The sequence below is a fragment of the Penaeus chinensis genome, chromosome 10 (assembly GCF_019202785.1).
Source record: "Penaeus chinensis breed Huanghai No. 1 chromosome 10, ASM1920278v2, whole genome shotgun sequence".
NCBI lineage: Eukaryota > Metazoa > Arthropoda > Malacostraca > Decapoda > Penaeidae > Penaeus > Penaeus chinensis.
The window spans coordinates 25,548,494-25,560,993 of NC_061828.1; positions in this window are offsets into that span (position 1 = coordinate 25,548,494).

Sequence of the window (12,500 nt, forward strand, 5' to 3'; positions counted from 1 at the left end):
ATATCATCATCATCATCATCATCATTTGGGAGCTAACGCCGGCAGGGGCGCATATCCGCATCCACCCTTTGCTTCCACCTACGAGGGTCCCTCATGGCGAGGCACCAGGCAGGGGCCCGGCCCATTTCTAGCTCCTCGGGACAGGTATGATCGATCTGGCCAAGTCACGACTTTCTCGATCGTCCCACAGGCCTTCTCCATCCAGGGTTGTCTCGGACAGATATAACCAGGTGGGTAGGGTCATCTTGCGGGAATCGAGCCAAGTGGCCTGAGTTGGCGATCGCGGATTGTGCAACGGTGCAGCCGTTGGTTGGACACATGGTCCCGCCAACTGTACCCCGTGATCCGGTGCAAGGATCTGTTACAAAAGTCATCAAGACGAGATTCCAACGCACAAGATAGCGTCCAAGTTTCACTACCATATAGTGAAACTGGCAGTATCAGGGCTTTGAAAACACGTAGCTTGGTCCTTCTGCACAGGTACCGGCATCTCCAAATAATCTTGTAGAGAGATTGGCCTGGCCGGCTACCAGGCCAATCCGTCTACCGACCTCCGGTCTGACATCATCATCATCATTATGGAGCTAACGCTTTGGTGCCTCAACAGGTGGTCTCTGATACGTCTCAGTAGGATGTGTGCGAGTACCTTGTCTGGTATTCTGAGTAGTGTAATGCCTTGGTGATTGCTGCAGTCCCACCGGTCCCGTTTCCCTTTCCAGAGAGGGATGACCACACCCCTCAGCAGGTCAGGGGGGATGGTACCAGTCTGCCAGATGGCAGACAGGACTGCATGCAAGTCCCTTGTGTGTGTATATATATATATATATATATATATATATATATATATATATATATATATATATATATACATAGATATATATATGACATGGCTACCATCAGTCGATGTCAGCTTTGGCAATATTGACTCTGTCAATGGCTGGGTGAAGAAATATGTGGAGCAAGCTATTGTCCATGCAGCAGGCTCCCTCTCCCCACGCAGCTGATGGATCCAAGGTCGGCGTCGTAAGAGTTATCAGATCGAGGTCTCAGGTGACTATGAATTACCGCAAGGTCTCCAGCCCTGGATTTTCTCTCAGAGCCGACTCCAGCAGCCTTTTCATCTCATAGATGCCACAAGGCAGTGGATTATTTTGTACAGGATAAACTCCCATAGCCTTTGACTAAATCCGTGTGTGTTTAACGTAGATACGGTAGTGGTGCACGACTGCTGCACGACTACTGATCCTTCCCCAGGGGAGTAGTTGGTTAGGTGACCATTGTTGGTGGTTCTCCCACCTCCATCATATCTATGATAGACTTGCCCATTACCGTATCTACGCCTGACTTACCCAATATATGCAAATCCGTTTGTGTTCACGCAAGGGCGCAGGCGATGTGCAACACAATCCCATGTACCCAATCGTGTATGCACACTCGCGGATTTACATATATTGGGTAAGTCAAACCTAGACACGGTAGTGTGAGAGTATATTGTAGATATAATAGTGGGTTGAGAATCATCAACAATGATTACCTAACCAACTACTCTCCTGGAGAAGAATCATGGATCAACCACCGCAGTATAAGGACCCATGATGCCAACATGGTGCCAAGTAGTTCGTCAAACACCGCAACGCTGACAGCATACATGTGCACACACACATATACACACGCACATACATTAAACAACAAAGTAAAGTGGTGAATAATAGAGGGGAGGAGCGAAGGTAAAGTGGTGAAGATGAAAGAAGTGGTAGATTAATAGTAGGGGGCGACACCCCTTGCATGTCATTCTTTGTTTCTGTTATCATCATTTGAAGAGGAAGGAGGCATGTATAATGGTAAGTGAACTCAAGACGAAGGTTTTTTTATGATTTTATTTTTATACTTTTATATTTTATTTTTATGCTGGCAAAAACAAGTGAACATGAATTATTACTACTATTATTATTTATACTGAACGAAGAAGGTTTTTCGTTGATTTTATTTATTTTAATTTTTTTTTATTTTACTTGAACAAGATCAAGTAAGAACTTTTTAATGGATTTTATTTTTGTTATTTTGTATTTTATTTATATTTATACGTCTGAACAAGTGAACTAGGGCAAAACCTTTTTGTTTTTGTTTTACTTATTTCTACTTTTTAGTTGATTTTATTTTATGTACTTTTATACTGTGTTTTATTTAGACGTAACACAAACATAGAAATAACATAGCGAACAAATTGATGATGGAGAAAAGCACTAGGAAAAGAAAAGATAGAAGTTGATGAACTGATGTGGTGATATGGGTGGTATAATACAATGGAATAGTTGAATATTGTGGAATATTGGAACCGGATCAAGTGTACAAGTTTTCATCTTTTTGGGGATTGATTGCTGTGACAATTAGGTCTGACTTTCCAAATAGGGAGGGGACGAAAGGAGAGCAAAGGCAAAATAATTGCATAAAAAAGTGGTGATAAAATAAGGTGATACAAAAGAAAACAGTAAAACAATGATACGAAAAGAATAATGGTGTACAAGGAAACAAGCGAAAACCACAGTACCATAGTAAATGTAAACATATGAGACTGTTGGGTTTAAAAATTGAGGCTGGATAATAGGGTATGGAGTATAAATGGTTGTAAAAGGAACATAAAAGAACATAGCAGAACATAACAATAGAAGGCTATATATATATACATATATATATATATGAATGTATGTATTAATTAATAATTTTTAATTAATTTATTTACTTATATAATTATTATTTTTTCTCTCTTTTCCGTTGAACATCTCCATCCTGCTCGTCCTTTGACTTGCGTGTCTCCCTTATGCAATTGCACAAGTGCACCCCAATAATCACAGGCAATCGAGTCAGAGTCCGTAGCAAGTTTGTAAGTTGTTCAGTCCGTGAATCACCGCTGATCCCACGAACTCTAGGCGGGCCGACACACACACACATATATGCGTGTGTGTGTGTGTGTATGTATGTATGTACATTTACATACACACATATTTGTGTCAGTAAGTATATATATAAATATATATATATACACACAGTAAGTATATATATATGTGTGTATGTGTGTGTGTGTGTGTGTGTGTGTGTGTGTGTGTGTGTGTGTGTGTGTGTGTGTGTGTGTGTGTGTGTGTGTGCGTGCGCGCTCGCGTGTGTATGTGAGTATTAGTGCATATATGCAGGGCCGGATTATCCTATAGGCTAGTACAGGCTGCAGCCTAGGGCCCCTCAAGCTTGAGGGGCCCTGCTAATAGATTTTAAAATATATATATTTTTTTAAATGAGTATAATTTTCTAATATTTTGCATTGCTGAATAATTCATTTAACTTAAAATAAAATTTCAACTTTACAAAAGGAGGCCCAGGAGTCTGAAGACCCAATTTAAAATAAAAGTGGCCCCTGTTTGTGGCCCCCTATTTGAGATAAAGGGCCCCTGTTGGAGGCCCTTTATTTGAGATAAGGGGCCCCGGTTTGAAGCCGTTTATTTGAGATCAGGGGCCCCAGTGGCTCCGTCTGAGGGGGCCCCATAATTTAATTAGCCTAGGGGCCCAAAAATGTCATAATCCGGCCCTGCATATATGTCTGTATTTGTATATAAATTAATACCTATATTAAATATATGTATGCATATATATGTATATACGCACACACATACAGGTGCACACACACACACACACACACACACACACACACACACACACACACACACACACACACACACACACACACACACACACACACACACACACACACACACACACACACATATATATATATATAAGTATGTATGTATATATATTTGTATGTGTATACATATGTACACACCCATATATATGTATATATGTATGTGTGTGTGTGCGTGCGCGTGCGTGTGTGTGTGTATATATATATATATATATATATGTATGTACCTCTCTTTTTTTCTTTGTTTTTATTGATGCCATCGCCGATGTGGTGTTTGACGAACTACTTCTTGACATCATGTAGTTGACTACAGTTGACTGCAGTTGACTGGAGTGGTTGACCCATGATCCTTCCCCATGGGAGTACTTGATTAGGTATTCATTGTTGGTGATTCTCAACCCACTATCATGTCTACGATAGACTTACCCATTACCGTATCTACGCTTGATTGACCCATCATTAGCCCACGCACGCACGCGGGCGATGAGCGTCACACTCAGAAGCGCGCACGTGTATGCGGATATGCACATATATACATGTGTAAATACATATCCACTGCTGTTGGAAAAAAATATATATACACATATGTAAATATATATATATATATATATATATATATATATATATATATATACATATGTGCGTGTGTGGCGATATTAAGGATAATTCCCATATGCGGAGCTGAGCCTCGCCCGAGCTATGCCCATGAGGGGAGCCCGGCTTGTGTCGACTAATGCCGACTCGCTAACATGTGCTGGTGCTGACTCGGATGAGCTTAGTCTTTACCCGCCGTGGTGCCCAGCCACAGCAGTAACCTCCAGGCGACAATTGCAACTTATCGCGCCTGGGCAGGGCGCGAACCGCCGACCCCTCGGATGAGAGGCCGACATGTTACCATTGTAATCAAAGTCATCTCCTGTGGCAAAATGAATAGGTTGCAGCTCAGCCGCTTCCTAGATGGTCAGGAATGCGGGATAGTAATTTTCTGAGCTGCTTGAATCGAGATTATTACCCTCGTGAATGATGTTGATAATTTTGAAAGATGTTTTTTTCTTATTGATTATATTGACAGTGGACCAAATCTCTGATATTTTGGTATTGCTGTTAATTGTAGAGACAAAGCTCCGGCAGGGGGCTCTTCTTGCTTGTCTTATTATTCTACGAGCCCTAGCTCTTGCTTGTTTGTAGTTGCAAAAGTTTATGTTACTCATGTTATTTTTAAAAAAGCATGTAGGCCTTATTGCGTCGGCACAGCGCCCTGCGGCAATCTGGTGTCTGTCGAAGTTATAGGAATCGATAGCAATGCTGCTTCTAATATCGAATTCTGAATATTGTTTACTTTATCATCAATGGTTTCTCCAATAAGTTCGAACTTGACGCTCCTTGTGAAAGCAACTTAGTCTGCTCTTTTTACGTTAAATTTAGGTGCTGAAGGCGTTCGCTACCCTACAGGTCCACTTCAAAACTCCTCGTCTCTCCAGTGGCCACTCTGGACAAACTGAGGGAGGAGTGTGCCCATGGGTTCGCCAGGGCAGTCTCTGATCGATTCGCATAACTTGAAAGCCTGAGAAACCCAGTTGCTCTATGGGACTCCTTCAAGTGCAAAACACTCAAAGCAGCCCAGGCCATTAGCATACGCCTGAGGGAAAGGCAGAATTTCATCTCCCCGGAGACAGTTGAGGCCACTGTAGCATGTTGTATGGCTCGGCTGAATGGCAATCAGGACTTGTGTTGCTCTTTGGTGCGTAAGGCTTGGAAACTGCTGAGAAGGTACAAGGAACAGTTCATCAGGAATCTTGCTAAGGAGGTTTAAAGCCATTCCTTGGTAAATGACCTTCACTATGCCTACCAATCCCTGAGAAAGTTGAACACTAAGCCTCCTTGCAGATGACTGCAGTCCGCTCAGTGGATAGCCTGATCATCTCAGATCATCTTGGAGTTCGTGACTGTTGGGCTGAGTATTTTGAGCAGCTGTTACCTGATAGACCCACCAACAGTTTGCTTGGATGCAAGTGGTATCACAATACCTGTGCCAGATCCACCCATCAGTGAGGAACCTCCTACCCTAACTGAGGTTAGAATGGCATTTTCTAAGTTGAAGTGTGGGAAAGCTGCAGGCATGTGTGATATCCCTGCTGAACTGTTAAAGTCTGGGGAGAAACCTATGGCATGGGGCTTGCATGCAGTCTTGACTGCCATCTGGCAGTCTGGTTCCAGATGGCAGCCCAGTCAGCCCAGCCTCCGGCCTCCCAGGTCTGACTGGCCATGCACACGACACTGCAGTCAGCGCTTACTCTAAGTCAACGTCTTGTGTGTTCCCTTTACTGTGTTGTACTCTTCTTTTAAAAAAAGAGCCAAGCCATCATACAACTACCACCGCCCTGCTAGCCACTATATAAGGCATCTACAGACTGTTACAGTCTGGTGGCAGTGGAGGCCACTGTAGCATGTTGTATGGCTCGGCTGAATGGCAATCAGGACTTGTGTTGCTCTTTGGTGCGTAAGGCTTGGAAACTGCTGAGAAGGTACAAGGAACAGTTCATCAGGAATCTTGCTCACGACACTGCACTCAGCGCTTACTCTAAGTCAACGTCTTGTGTGTTCCCTTTACTGTGTTGTACTCTTCTTTTAAAAAAAGAGCCAAGCCATCATACAACTACCACCGCCCTGCTAGCCACTATATAAGGCATCTACAGACTGTTACAGTCTGGTGGCAGTGGTGGTCGTTGTGTCCTTTTGACTCACAACACGGACACAGTCTCTGAAATCAGCTTGACCAATGCTTCTACGATACGATCATGTCTTCAAAACCACGGGCATATACGTTTTGGGTCCTTTCATTTCTTCCCCCCCCCTTTTTCCCATAATCGTGTTAAGCTGTATGTGCAATCATGTTGGTTTAGTTGGGTAAAAGTGCTAAGTGATAGGAAATGGCAGTGTACTCACTCAATTCTTCTAACCTCTAACTTCTAACATTTCTTATTCTTCTGACTTAGATGGCATACTGTTTGATTACGGTATTTGGTCAACAAACATGAATATCATACATTTATGAAGCATTTACTTAATTTCTCTCATTATTAGAGATTTTTATTGTTTCAACTACAATTAATTTAACGCGTTTGTGATTTTCCATCGTTATCGTTTTATTTCATTCCTTTCCTCGCTTCGACCTGACCACACTTTCTCTTTCCCTTCCAGTCGGTTGGATACTTGGAAAAACCAAGAGATGACCAATATTTTTTTTCCGTATTTTGATAGAGGATAATTGCAGCATCGTTACATTACTCAATGTTGACACGTTTTATCGGCGCTAGAGCGAAGCTTGTTAGGCAATTTTTATATAGATTTATTATTTTGAATATAGGGTTAGGATCTTCCCCATATCATAGTGCACAGGGATGCCCGATATAACCCCGGGTTCCGTAAATCGCCTAATAGATCTACACTCCGACGCTGCGGCAGTAGGTACAAGGAAATTATTCGTTCGATCGGCAACTTTTACTCGTGTTTGTATGACCCATAGTATGGTCATTCATTAATGTAGGACTAAGGTTTAAGCTAGAATCATTATTCCCTTCTTAATCACGTCCTTCTCAACATCTAGAAGCTTACATGTATTGGGTAAATCCCAAGCGATCGTGTGATTCGTGATAGGTATATACCTATAAGGAATGTCAAGAGCGCCCATCACAGATACGCAGATTAGAGCGGGTTATTTATAGATTTTCCAGGCTTGTTCAGTTCACTTCATTTCGTACGGCATATTGAGAATAGAAACCCCCCGTCGATGAAGTCTTATGTAGTCTGACATGCTTAGTTGGACAATGGCTACCTCCGCATTTCAGAATTTTGTAGCGAATCAGAAATGTAGATTAAAAAGAATCATGGATTGCGTAGTACATTTCTGACCCGGGAAGCTTTGCTTGCGAGAAAGCTTGCGAATAATTTTTCACGTCACCATTCATTAGTGCGTATATTCTGTCGCATATCATTAAATGTTGAATCAATTGGTAGTTTAAATCATTTTGTATTAATAGCATTGCTAATATATTTTAAAATTGTAAATCTTAATGTTTGTGATATATGCTCTGTGTGCTTACTACTTACAAAGTTCTAGCTTCGCCCAGGCCCGGCCTGTGTCAGCTTGTTATGGTTGTCTCATTTTGTTCTCTGACACTCGGTGCTTACCGTGGCAGTGAGATTGCCAACAGGCGCTCCTGCTGGCAATCCTGCTGATGTAAGCATACCACATAATCTCTTTACCAGCACGGCTGCTGTTGTCGGCGGTCCTTGTCTCAGGAATTGTGTGTGCTCACAATTCTATAAGTAATGTACCAGTGTGGCGTTCGGCTCGCCGCAATGTATGCAACACCTTAGTGGTTCATAGCCTGTGGCATTTGAGTACCAGTTGGTTGTATTATCATGGGATTTGAGGGCATACCCCTGCCAATGTCGGCTAGTCTGTCAGCACGCTCATTCCCTCTGATGCCAATGTGGCTGGGGACCCAGTCAATAATTATTCTTCTACCCTGAGCAAGGATTCTCTGCGCTATGGTAAGCACAGTGGTCAGGAGGTAGATGTTGTCTTTGGGTGAGCTGTGCTGAAGAGTCAATGGCTGCCCTGGAGTCTGTATGTATGACTACGTGTCCTTCCCTCAGGGAAGCGTGGGCTAGGGCTCCCATGATGGCAACTGCCTCTGCCTGTAGTGAGGAGGCGTTATCTATTACCCTCATGGATTTTGTGGTATCCCTTGCTGCAAAGCCGGCACCTGCAGTGTTCCTCAAGGGATCGACTGATCCATCTGTGAAGTATGTTCTACTACCCGGAGGAGTGATGGCTTCAATGATCCTTTGGGCTTCTGCCTTTAGACTAGGCATGGGGTATTGACTTTTTATCATAGACAGGCTCATAATAGAGAACTCTATCAAGGTTGTGCCCACGGCGGGGCTTCGATAAAGTTAGGGTGGGGGGAGTCCATGCCCTTGAGCTGATAGCCAACACCCTGGCTGTGTGACACATCCAGGACTTGTTTGCAAAGAGCTCATTGTCTTGTTCTAGGCATCTGACTATTATTTGTCTTAGCCTTGTGTTCCTGGGAGCCTGGATGACCTTTGATAGGAATTGTGCTGCCATTAGATCGATTCGTGAGTCCAGGGGGAAAAGGTTTGCCTCCATGAGGAGGTTGAGGAACTTTGTCCACCTTGGGGCACCCAGAATGGTCCTGGCAGCTTCATTTTGGACTGTCTCCAATTTGTCTTTGTATTTTTTTTCTTTATGGCAATCAGAGCGACTGAGGCATAGTCCACGGCATGTACATAGAATGATCTTAGTACTTTGTGTCTGGCTCCTATGTGTCTCCCATTCATTACTCTCATGACAGACAGTCTTGCTTTGGTTCGGTCAACCAGGTATTGGACCTTCCTCTGGAAGGAGAGGGTCCAGTCTATCCTTACCCCAAGGTATTGGAAGTACTGGACCCATTCCAAGTCCATTCCCTGGATTTTCAGACTTGTACCCTGAACTTTGTGTCTCAGAACCATGGCTTTGAATTTGGCTGCAGAGATCTTTAGTCCTGTCCTACAACACTCCTCAGACACAAGGTCCAGACAACGCTAGGCTTTATTTAGGCAGTATGGACCAGTGGAGGTGATAGCAAGATCGTCTGCATAGATGATCTTGCACCCCACTGGGAGGTTTATGTTGAGGATGCAGGACATTAAAGTGTTAAATAGGGATGGATTGAGAACCCCATCCTGTGGCGTTCCATTTTCTAGTGGCATGTGCTGTGACAGGTGACCCTGGCATCTGACTCTGGCTGCCCTGTTCCTGAAGTAGTCACCTATCCAAGTCAAGAGCTTTCCTCTGATTCCCTTCTGGATTAAGCTCTCCTGAATGGCAGGAGGACTTGCTAATTCAAAAGCCTTTTCCAGGTCAAGGAATACTACCACAGATGTGCCAGTGCTGATTGTGCTTAATAGCGTGGCTATGCTGTGGTCTGAGCTCATGCCCCTAGTGAACCTGTGGAGGTGTTCATGTGGGGGTTCCATTTTCCATTGGAGTCGGTTTAATACCATCCTCTCGGCCGTCTTGGCTAGACAGCTGAGGAGATAGATGGGGCAGTACTTCCCTGGCTCCTTTGGCTTTGGGATGGGAACTATGGTAGCCCTCTTCCAGCTCTGGGGTAGAGTGGAAGTTTCCCAGGACTTGATGAATTGCAAGAGTGCAAGCTCACCTGCTAGTCCTAGGTGGGAAATGATACGAGATCTGATCAGAGCCCGGGGCTGTGCTAGAACTGGTTTTATAGGCTTTTCATAGTTCCCTCAGAGAAAAGATAACATCTGAATTATCGGGTTTGGCTGCCTTTCTCTGATATGAGCAAGTCTGTCTGGTTGTAGGCGTACTTGTCTTGCCCTCAGCTCGGCTGACAGACTGTTGCTGCTTGTTCTTGCAGAGAACTCGTGCGCCAGTCTGTTTGCCTCTGACTGAGGGTCATGATGTGTGCACCTCGGGGATGAGCGGCTGGTAGCTCGCCTGACCCGTTGCCATAGCTCTGAAAGGGTGGTTTGGTGGTCGAAGGACTCACACCATTCTTTTCCTGCCTGACTCTGTTGGCAGTTTCCTTGGCATCCTTGACATTCTCCCTTAGGAGAACTGGGTTGTCAGGGGTTCTTTGCCTTCGGAATTGTTTTCGGCACATGTTTACTCTGTGGTTGACCTCCCTAATCTCGTCGTTGAAGTACCAGGCGTTCACTGTTTGGGGGTTCATTGCATCTCAGACAATGGGCCAAGGCATTTTGAAATGCCTGCCAATTGGTTTTGTCTGTTTTCCATCTTAGATTTGGCTGTAGCATTTGGGCTGGGCCAGCATCCATGAGTGTAGTTATAGTGCCGTAATGGTCACTTGTGACAGTCTCATCGACACACCAGCTAATCCTCTCCACCAGGGTCATAGTGACTAAGGTGAGGTCTAGGACCCCTCCTCTGACATGCGTTGGCTCTTGGGTACTGAGAAAAGCGATCTCAGGGAATGTCTCAAGCATGTTGGCTATGTGATAGCCGGCCGCATCCGGTGCCCAGCAGGGAGCCAGGATGGGGTGGTGTGCATTGAAGTCTCCCCCTATGATCACTCAGTCATGTGCTGCAGAAGCACAGACCTGGCTGATGTCTAAGCTCCTACAGCTTGGCCGGCTGTACACATTGTACAGTTTGAGGGCCCCCCCCGGGCAGGTGAATCTCAACAGCAAGAGATTCAACTCCACAGTGCGGTGCATTGGCTATTACGGAGCAGGGGATTGTTGCACTGACAAGGGTGATCAAACATCTCTTGCCAGCTGTGTGTGGCAGCATGAAGACATGATACCCTGGGAAGCGAACAGTTCCCTCTGTTAATATTTCCTGGAGCATGACAGTGTCAATATTCCTTGTTTGCACTATTGCGTGGAGGATGGCATTTCTTGTATTGAAGCCATTGATGTTCCACTGTAGTATGCTTAAATTGTATGTCGTCATGTTAATGGGTGTTAGTTACATATGAGACGTCATTGTATTTGGATTCAGATATATCGGAGTCTGACAACTCCATTGTGAAGTCCTCGCTGATTGAAGGATCTTCATCTGGTTTTGGGCTGTTTGTCAGGCTATCCCTGGGTCCACTAGGGGGTGGAGAGCCTTTGGTAGCTCTGGCTTTTGTTAGTTTGGCTTTCCTCATTTTAGGCTTTGTTTGTGTATCTTTATTTACTCGCTTTACCTGGGTAAGAATCAGCCTGTCCTGCTACTGGCTGCACAGATTCAGCCTGGTTTAGTTCTGCCTGTGAAGGCATGGCCAGGGTTAGAGTAGGGATGGGAATCTCGTCCTGGGGTGAGAGTGGGATTGGTTTGGCTCTGTCCAGTTTCCTCCCTTTCAGGACTACAGCAGTCTGGGTCATTGCTGTCATGGCGACTGTGACTGCCTTCTCCGCCTCCTCACTCGACTTCCCCAAAGCTGTTGCTTCTGCAGTGACTACAGCAATCAGCAGGAGAGTCATATCTTCCTCACCAAAGAGGAGGTTATCGTCTCTTGGGGAGGCTGTTTGCAGTGCTCTTTGAACCTGAATTCCTCTGGTTCTTTTTCTGCACTTTTGTGCAGAACAAGAACCAGAACTTTTGTGAAAGCCACAAACTCCTTTTTATTGAAGATATTCGGTATCGGCTTGAGAGGACCTTCCTTCCTCTTAGGAGGTCGGGAAGCCTTTTCTCTTTTGTTCTGTCCCCAGACATGCGTCTCTGGGGAAGCAGGAATAGAGTCTGGTCGCTTTTTAGTAACCTCTTATCGCCTGAGGGCCGCCTCTTTCCTGACATAGCAAGCCAGGCTCCAGGCATGATGCTTCTTGGCACAGTTGAGACATTTGGTTGTTGTGTCCCTTTCTCCTTCCTTGTGTGCCTTAAGGTGAACCTCGGTGTTGTTTGCCTTGCTACAGACACCACATTTAGGCTTGGCCTTGCAACTAGCCTGGTGGTAACCGTATTTTTGGCACTTGGAGCACCGAAGTTGCTCAGGCACATAGGTTCTTAGGTTGAAGGTGCCCTAGTTACCCAGATCAAGGGTAGTGGTTGGGGCTCCTTTCAGGGGCACTAGGACTTACCTGGTTGGGGTCTTCCCTTTCGACATTCGGGAAGCCTCCACGACCTGTGAGTGTGATGTGATCAGATCCACATCATACGAAATTAAGAAGCCAGGTAGCCTCATCTTGACTCTCCTGTCGTCGGGATTCAGTGGTGAGAAACACACTTTCCTCCTATCTTAAAGCTCTTTCGTTTCCTGCAAGA